We start from the raw sequence: 10,554 nt of genomic DNA on the forward strand, positions 1-10,554 counted from the left end.
AGAAACAATTGTCGCGGTATCATATACATCGCTCTTAAGTATAAGAAGTTGGATACATTTCCACATCAAAGTGACTATGCGACAACATGATTGGTTGACAAAAGGAATCAAACACAAGTCAGATACAAGAAAAATATTGATTGGCAAAAAGGATCAAACTCAGACCCACCATGCATCAAGTTATGAACACTTGCTTAATTGTGAAGGGATAAGCCTTATTCTTCTTTTCATGCATCTTCTTTTGTTGTTTCGGAATATGTTTACACAGTTGCAAATGTTTCTTATGTCATAGTTGTGTTCATAACTTAGTTCAAAAATTGAACCTTTAGTTAACATGACTTGTTTGTAACTTTGGTTTGATTGTGAGACATTTCATTTAGTTCGAAATCAACAGTTGACCTACTTGTTCTTTGGTCGTTGTGATGATTCCATGGCATCACATTAGCATATGCAATCTCTCTCTCTCTCTACTCTCTCATAGACAAAAGAAGTGCTACTATAATAAGCTGAGTCCCACACACAACTTAATGTCAGAGAAAAGAGGCTGGGAGAATGTGAAACACAGTATGGGCATGCTTTGCTTTGATGCACCCCTCCTTTCTTTCTTTACTGCATCCAAAAAGGTCCACTAACCTACATCTACTCCCAGAAAGCATGGATTCTTTTCTGCAGATTAGATTAGATGTTGCTTGTGCTATGGGACTCATCTTTTTCCCTCCACCAATATATATATATGTATTAATGTGATGCACATTGGTTCTCCAAATAGATTTTTAGGCTCTCACTGCCACTTTATGCCCTCTGGTTCCAATTTGTTTACTCAAAAGAGTTCCTAGGTATTTGAATTTGAGATCACCACCAATCTATTCTTTTACTTGATGATCTTGATGTTTATCGCGATGCACAAATCATATGGGAAGTATGTCACATATATCAAAATGGGCAAATGATATGGGAAGTATGTCACCATTAGCTTGACATTCTGAATTGGATGTTTAGTCAGCATAATTTGTCTATAACAGGCCATTGTCCATGATGCCCGATATTTCAAATGACTCCTCGCATTCGAGTTAAGTTTGATAACTCTGCGAAACCACTCTCATAAAGTAACTCAACGCTAAATGCCAATAGTTACACGAATCCTATATATATATATATAAAAAGTGTCCAATCATGTTAGTTAATGGGGATTTTTTTTTCTATTTTAAAATAGCATTTTTCTTCGTGCTTTTAATTTAAGCATTAAAAAGATATTTATCGAATCTATCCCCGATATAGTTTTATATGTTATTCAACTGAATCCACTGGTCTTTCAGCATCGACCATGCAACCAAATTGGTATTGAACTTGGTTGGCTTCTCTACACTAATAAGAGTGGAGGACCATCAAAGCTAGGAGTCAAACAGTTGTGGTTGCAGATGGTTGTAACAGTTGATCTTCCAGCGTTACAGATGTCATGAGAAGCTTATTTTAGATAGCTCATTAATGGCTTCGATCACCCTTATGTCAATGCTTTCGCTTTCATCAAGCTGACATATGGTTCCGAAATCGCATCTCCAAAAGTAGAGGCCGCTATGATTAACAATTTTGAGGACCATTTCTTCTTCGTTGTGTCCAAATCAACTTTCACTTTCTCAAGTCTTTGCTAGTCAACCACAACTCCAACTTAATCACCTCAAAAACTAGTCTCTGATGCGGTCCTCACCGCTTCCCTTCTTCATCTTCCTTTTGTTTGGCAACATTGATGAAGTTTCATGGATCGACGACATCTATGGAAAGAGTAGTCAGTGGGAGACTTTTCTCTTATTCCTCCTACTCTTGTGTCGATTTAGATTGGAATATTGATAAGACAAATATTTTTCACCAATCGATACCGAACATATGGATTTTATTCAGAATATCGATATGATATATATATTTTTTTTTCCACCAATCGAAACCAAACATGTGGACTGTAGTTGGTCGGATTCCATATCATAATAGGCTTATGACGTAAGCATCAAGTTCTAATGGAAATATCTTTTTAATCAAATATGATATTTTAACACGATAAATAGAGTTTTCTATTTCTATAATGCAAATAGATTATCTCTTCCATATTTACTATTTTTCTCTTCTTGATCTTCAACATGGAAAGAGTCTCGTCAAACATATGCCCTTCGCACAACTTTGCTCATAACATATGTTGCATAGGAACAAAAAAATTAGTCAAATCTTCTCTCTAAGTCAAAAAAATTAGTCAAACCTTCTCTCTAACTTTGCATAGGAACAAAAGAAATTCTTTTCAAAAGAAGAATCAAGTCGGTTCAAACTCACCACGATTAGAAAATCGATATTGATAAATACTACTATTTGTAGTGTTGGTGTCAACAACCTTAAGTCGTGACCTCGGGTCAGCATGACTGGGTTCAGGTCCGAATGATTGGGGATCTTCCTGAGCGACCCTTGAGACTGTTGAGGTGACCAACTGTGGTGGTCCGATCGCAACGAGACAGTTGTTTCCTTTAGAAGGGAACTCCTCGCTTGGGCACGCGATGGGAGGGGCTCCATCTTCGTCCCTGCACATAGGTCGGGTCGGAAGGCTCGACCCGACCCCTCCGACGATGAAGTAAGTTGATAGTCACAGGGGGTTTTTGTCTTTATATTTTCTCTTTCCCCTCTTTCTGAGCGCAAGGGTTTTTATAGGGAAGATTATCGTTGCCTGATGTGCCCGCTTGTAGGGAGTAGGATCGTACTCCTGGTAGCGTTTGACACCGGTGTTGGCGTGGCGTGAAGGACCGGGCTCGCGTAGGATGTTAATGTGCCTCGATCGACATTCCGATCTATTTTGGCCCGACGCTGTCAGGTCAACCGAGGCACGAGGTGTCATCCGGGCGCAGTTGACGTTAACCCGCGTCCTATTGCCATTATTGCTCTCATCATATTCCCTCCCCCCCCCCCTCGGAAGGAAGCTATGCGTCGGTTGTTGTTAGGGGGGTCCGAGGCATGGCTTCAGCTTTAAGAAATTGTCCCTGCCAGTCGGTAGCTGGTCCGTTACCAAGGGTGTAGGAATCGTAGAGTTTAGCAATTGAGGACTGGCCGCGCAACGGTGGTCTAGGGCAATATGCAACCGAGGAGCACGACTCAATTAGGCAAGCCGAGCAAAGGTGGTCTCGGGCAACACGCACCCAAGGAGCACGACTCAAGCGGGCAAGCCGTGCAGAGGTGGTCTCGGGCAACATGCAGCCGAGGAGCACGACTCAAGCGGGCAGGCCGCGCAGAGGTGGTCTCGGGCAACATGCAACTGAGGAGCACGACTTAGTCAGGCAGGCCAAGTAAAGGTGGTCTCGGGCAACACGCACCCGAAGAGCATGACTCAAGCGGGCAGGCCATGTAAAAGTGGTCTCGGGTAACATGCAGTCGAGGAGCACGACTCAGGTGGGCAGGTCGCGCAGAGGTGGTCTCGGGCAACACGCACCCGAGGAGCACGATTTAGGTGGGCAGGTTGCGCAGAGGTGGTCTCGGGCAACATGCAGCCGAGGAGCACGACTCAGGCGGGCAGGCCACTCAAAGGTGGTCTCGGGCAACATGTAGCCGAGGAGCACGACTCAAGCGGGCAGGCCGCACAGAGGTTGTTGGGAAATCTTGGGGGCGACATCACATGCGCAGCGGAAGAATAAGAAAACAAAATCCTCGATTCCCAAAGGGATGTTCGTCGTCGTGCGAAGATTGGTGCGTAAAATCCGCGAAACTTAAAACTGCGTATAGAGTAGATTGTGTTACCTAGGGAGATCGTATATTCCTATTTCCTTGCATATCCTTAGGAGAGGGTGAAGGAGGTCAAGCGTCCTCCTCTCTAGCGGTGATCCACACAGCAGGGTTGCGACGACGCTCATCAAAACTCCAAGCTTGCTCTGAGGTGGAGAGGGAGAGGAGAATAGGAAAGGCAAGCAAAGGCTCTGAATCCCTCCTATTTATAGAGATCCCTTGTCAAACCCTAATGGGTCCTCCCCTAATGGGTATTGGATCTGCATCCAATAAGATAAGGGCTCCGTTGGATATCTCATATCTGAACCTCTACTCATCGCAATGCCTACCATATGTGTATGACCCTCTAGGCCCAATATCGAGCTGGCCGTGAGTCATACCTATCAGAACTCCTTCTAACTTAGTGAATTATTATCTTTGTAATAATTCACTTGACTCATCGACTACGGAAGTACTTGACCACTACGCCGTAGTCCCCAGACGATTCAAGGGAATCCAATCCATTGGACATGTCTGTCCTCAGTTACAGTGTATCTATAGTCCCTCATCCATCTAATATCCCAGAGACCGTATATCGAGCATGGTGCTATCAGACCCATACGGTTTCTACTCGAGTCTCGCTCTAATCGGATTCTCCCGGAGAACTCTTTCTCTCTCAACCCGAATGACCCTGGCCAGGGATTTGTCTGAGCAAGAACACATGGGATATTCCTCTCATGACGTCGAGAGTGGATGATTCTCTATCGACACTCAATAGCCCTCGTAAGGTCGACTACCACTCCCAATGACCAACTGTACTAGATTTGGGACAGCCAAACCTATAAGTCTGGTATCAAAGAGTGGAGCACTCATACAGGACATCCTTGGTGTCTCAAGTCTAAGGACCAGATACACTACTAGGACTACGGAATCGCTGTCTGACAATAAGGCATCATCAACCATCCAGCATTCCGTAAGCGGATCAATCAGTGAACTCATTCTCCAATGAGCACTTGTACTGTATCCCTAGTGTCCCTACACGAGCAGCTATGAGACCAACTGCATCCATCATATGGACGGGTATACAGCACACCAGTCTGTCCGGTTATCACGATGTCCCTCTCGAGTAACCTATGACCGGGATTATTTAGGATATGTGTTTAAAGGTGAATCGATCTCATTATCGTGATCTCATCACGATCCGATTCCCATTGCACAAATATAAGGATATCATAATATATATATATATATATATATATATATGCATTTATGCAATAGTTATAAAGTGATATACGCCAAAATATAATAAGCAAAAAGATTCTGTATCAAATCACACGTGCCATCACTCACGTGATTGGCTTGCTGGGCACCTATGACTAGCAATCTCCCACTTGACCTAAAGCCAATCACCTATGTGTTTGATCCCCATCAGACCCCTGTGACGCTTAAAGACAAAATGAGACAACGGCTTTGTCAATGGATCTGCAATGTTATCTTCGGATGAAACTCTTTCCACTACTACATCTCCTCGGGTTACGATCTCTTTAATAAGCTAGAACCTCCTCAGAACACTTCTGATGAAACCCGGGTTCCCTTATTTGAGTAATCGCTCCATAGTTGTCGCAATATAAGGAAGTCAACTTCTCGCTATCCGGAACGACTCCCAAATCTGTGATGAACATCTTCAACCAGACTCCCTCCTTTGCTACATCTAATGCAGCAATGTACTCCGCCTCTGTGGTCGAGTCAGCAGTGGTATCTTGCTTGGAACTCTTCCAACACACTACTCCTCCATTTAAGGTATACACATACCCTGAATTCGACTTGCTATCATCGACATCAGACTGAAAACTTGAGTCAGTATAGCCTTCAACCTTAAGGCTATTACCTCCATATACTAGTAAAAGATCCTTAGTCCTTCTCAAGTACTTAAGGATACACTTTATTGCTTTCTAGTACTTCAAGCCTGGATCCGCTTGATACCTGCTCGTGACACTCAGAGCATGCGCTATATCAAGCCTAGTGCATAGCATGACATACATGATAGACCCTATTGCTGAGGCATAAGGTATCATATCCATGTTCGCCCTTTCTTTTGGAGTCTTTGGGGACATACTCGTAGAAAGCGATATCCCATGTCTCATCGGTATGAGACCTCTCTTGGAATTTTCCATGTCAAACCATTTGACAATAGTTTCTATGTACTTAGACTGGGACAAGCCAAGCATCCTCTTAGATTTATCTCTATAGATTCTAATCCCCAAGATATAGGATGCTTCCCCTAAGTCCTTTATGGAGAAGTGTCTAGATAACCAAGTCTTTACTGTGGATAGCATTCCTACGTCATTCCCAATGATGAGGATGTCATCCATATATAACACCAAAAAGGTGATAACGCTCCCACTTACTTTCCTGTACATACAAGGCTCATCTTCGTTCTTAACGAAGTCATAAGATCTGATTGCCTCATTAAATCTTATGTTCCAACTTCCGGAAGCTTGCTTTAGTCCATAAATGGATTTAAGCAACCTACACACCTTATCTGGGCAGTTCTTGGACACGAATCCCTCAGGTTGCATCATATACACCTCCTCATCGAGGTTTCCATTGAGGAATGCAGTTTTCACATCCATCTGCCAGATCTCATAATCATAGTGTGCTGCAATAGCTAATAGAATTCTGATGGATTTTAGCATTACTACGGGTGAGAAGGTTTCGTCGTAGTCAACACCTTGCCTTTGACGATACCCCTTAGCCACTAGCCTTGCTTTATAGGTCTCTACCTTTCTATCTGCTCCGATCTTTTTCTTAAAGATCCACTTGCAACCGATGGGTACAATACCTTCGGGCGGATCAACTAAGTTCTAAACCTTATTGGAGTACATAGAATCCATCTCAGAATTCATGGCTTTTTGCCACTTCCCAGAGTCTATACTCATAATAGCCTCCTCGTAGGTCTGGGGATCAATATCCTCAACATCCTCTCCTCTAATATGTCCCACATATCCTTCAGGAGGATGGGATACTCTATCAGACCTGCGTAAAGTTGAAACTTGTGTATTAGGTACCTGAATAGACTCGGGCTATAGAGTGGTGCTTGAGCTTGGTTCTCCAACCCCGCTTAACTCTATCATTCTCTTACTATCTCCGCCAAGAATGTGTTCCTTCTTAAGGAACACTACTCTCTTAGCTACAAAGACCTTTTGGTCCTCGAGATGATAGAAATAATACCCATGAGTTTCCTTGGGGTATCCCACAAATTTGCATCGCTCTGTCCTCGATTCTAACTTATCGGGGTTGTGTCTTTTAACGTGGGCAGGGCAGCCCCAAATCTTAACAACCTTAAGATCAGGCTTCTTCCCTGTTCCATATCTCATATGGTGTAGACACTACCGACTTAGTTGGAACTCTGTTCAGAAGGTAAGCTGTGGTCTATAGGGCATATCCTTATAATAAGATGAGTAGGTCAGCGAAACTCATCATGGACCGTACTATATCTAATAGCGTACGATGCCTCCTTCCAAAGACACCATTGAGCTAAGGTGTATAAGGAGGTGTCCATTGGGATAATATCTCATGGTCCTTGGGGAATTGAGTAAACTATGTACTTAAGTACTCACCTCCTCGATCTAATCGAAGAGTTTTGATACTCTTTCCAGTCTGGTTCTCCACCTTATTCTTATACTCTCTGACTTTCTCAAAGGCCTCGGACTTGTACTTCATTAAATACACATATCCATACCTTGAGAAATCATCAGTAAAGGTAATGAAGTAGGAGTAACCACCAATGGCATGAGTTGACATGGGTCCACATACATCACTATGTATGAGTTCCAACAGCTCAGCGGCTCTCTCTCCAGTTCCACTAAATGGAGAGTTGGTCAGTTTTTCACGAAAGCAAGGCTCACAAGTTGCATATGACATATAGTCGAATGGATCTAGATATCCATCATTTAGCAACTTTTGAATCATTCCCTCATGGATATGACCTAGCCTACAATGTCATAGGTATGCACTGTTCACCTCATCTCGTTTTCTCTTAGACACTTACATTCATAATGTGTGGAGTAGTGTCTTGCATAAATAAACCTTTATGCAATATTGCTCTCGTTAATCTCCTCTCGGCTTTGCTAGAATTTACAATAAATTGTAGATGTGATAAGCAATACTGGTATCCAATACCAATACACTATCATAAAAATCTAACAATTTGAGATTGATCATGAATGTACCTGAAGCTTCTCCAAGCTTCTATTTCGCCCTTTCTACAAGGTACTCTTTGCAGTTCCTCTTCCAGTGCCCATCTTTACCATAGTAGAAGTATTGGCCTTTGTCCTTTATTGGATCTTTCTTAGCAACCTTTGCTTTACCTGGTTTGCCCTTGCCCTTTCCTTCTTAAGGGACCTTTCTGCTTTCCTTTTCTTTCTGGTCTCACCAATGTAGCAAACTGGCTTCTCTTTCCTAATAGTACTCTCTGCCTCCTTCAACATATTGAGGAGCTTTGGGAGAGTCACCTCAAGCTTGTTCATATTAAAATTCATTATGAATTGTGAAAAGGAATCTGGTAGGGACTTAAGCACAATGTCCACACACAAGTTATCCTCTAGGACCATTCCTAGACCTATAAGTTTCTCTATCCACTCAATCATCTTTAGGACATGGTTCTGAACCGGTGTCCCCTCAGTCATCCTAACGCGGAAAAGGCTCTTGGATATCTCATATCGTTGAGTCCTTCCCTATTCCTCAAACAATTTGCGGACATGTAGGAGAATGGATTTGGCATCCATCTTTTCATGTTGTCTCTGTAACTCAGGAGTCATAGAGCCCAACATATAGTACTGACCAAGAGTGGAGTCATTAATGTACTTCACGTAGCGAGCGATCTCATCCTCGTTTGCCCCTTCTTCGGGCGTAGGCATCACTGTATCAAGGACGTACACGATTTTCTCCGCTGTGAGAACAATTCTCAAGTTACGGAGTCAATCCGTATAATTTTGGACCAATGAGGCGGTTGACATCAAATATGCCACGTAAGGGATTTAAAAGCGACATTTTCTAAAAATAAAGATTCAGTAGAAATGAATAACATACAGATTTTGCAAGAAATAAACTATTAAGATATGGACTTCTATCTTAATATGCTCTCACTATTTTACTAACGAGTCACGCAACACCCTCAGCACGTGAAACGGAAGTCTCCGGCAGACTTCTAGTGGGGATCAGGATCCAATCAGTGTCTTAGTGTAACCTCGAGGGACTTGACCAATCACACTGAACCTAAAAGGTAGGCAACTCTTGCCGATCACAACTCCTTGTGATTCCCGTCCTGTTCGACCTCCGAATCACCATGGTCTCGAGGGACTCGACCAACCATGATGCTCGGTTAAGTCAACACCTTCGTTACAAGATGAGTCTGATTTGATGATATACCCTCGAGGGACTCGACCAAGCATATCATGCCCTCAGGTCACCGGTGACATCTCTATGTCGTAAGCAAGATAATGAATCGTGATATAGGTGAGTCTCAAGGGACTCGACCAACTCAACCTACACCGGGAATCGGTTCCTACTCATAACGATGGAAGGTCACGTGGGTCAATCTAATTGCCTCACTCACGTTTACCAACTTAATATTATCGAGATATGTTTCTATAATTTGGTCTCCTAATATGACATGTCACACATATACATATTTAATATATATCTACATCGCATGCAAATATATATACATATCTAGTATGTGTATAAGCAATCACACCAGATGATCATGGACCACAACCTAATGTGATTAAGCCCGAGCCAGTAGGCCTAATCACTCACATCAAGATCTATGTGTGCAACGGTGCATCTCCATGCCCTGTGATCGTTCATCTCGTCCTCGTCGGTTCCGTCGACATCTTGATGCATCTCCATGCATCACGATCGTCCGTCTCGTGGGTCCCGCTATCGCATCCACGCTCTCGCTGTGTCTTCTCATATAATTACAACTTAATCATAAGCACGCAGGCTCGACAATAAACGAGAAATATAATGGAGGCTCGCAGACCTCAATAATAATAATCACAAGTACACACATCACACGGTCCATGATCATCCGTCCACACATCATACATCACATGTATAAATAATCATCATAATGTAGGACTACTAGATAATAATAAAAATAATAATCAACTAAACCTTTTAATTAATTAATATTTTCTGAAATCAGGGACATGTAGGGAATTTCTCAATTCTTAAGGGTATTTTCGTAATTTGGACAAAGACAGAAAATGGAATTTCTCAAATTCACAGGGGTAAAACTGTCTTTTTGCCCAAAACGCTAATTCCCTCTTACTGCTGTCGCCGCCGCCTGTGCGGCGGGGCGAGGGCGCTGCCCTCGCCTACAGGCGGCACGCCCGCTGGCGGCGCTGCCGCTGCAGGTGGGCGCCGCCGCCTCCGCGGGCGGTTTTGTACCGCCGGGCGGCCGCCCCTGTGGGGGGGGGGGGGGGAGGATTTCGCCCGCGGGAGCAGTGGCGGCAGGCGCCGCTGCCCTGCGGCGTCTCACCCCGCGGGAGAAGCGGCCGCAGGCGCCTCTGCCCGCGGGCTGCCAGCCCCACCGGACGCAAGCCCGCTGCAAGTAGGCCGCCGGCCGGCTGTTGCAGACGCAGCCCCTGTGCTGCCCGCCTTCGGCTGCGCTGCACTCACGCAGATCGAGGGCAGCAACTGTTGCTGCCCTTCCTTGTTTTTGCGTCAACAATTTTGACGTCAAAATTCTTCCTAAACACACACGCAGTTCAAAACCAATCATTCGCACGAACAACCTGGCTCTGATACCACTGTTGGGAA

This window comes from Musa acuminata, chromosome BXJ2-8 (genome assembly GCF_036884655.1).
Source record: "Musa acuminata AAA Group cultivar baxijiao chromosome BXJ2-8, Cavendish_Baxijiao_AAA, whole genome shotgun sequence".
In the NCBI taxonomy this organism is placed as follows: domain Eukaryota; kingdom Viridiplantae; phylum Streptophyta; class Magnoliopsida; order Zingiberales; family Musaceae; genus Musa; species Musa acuminata.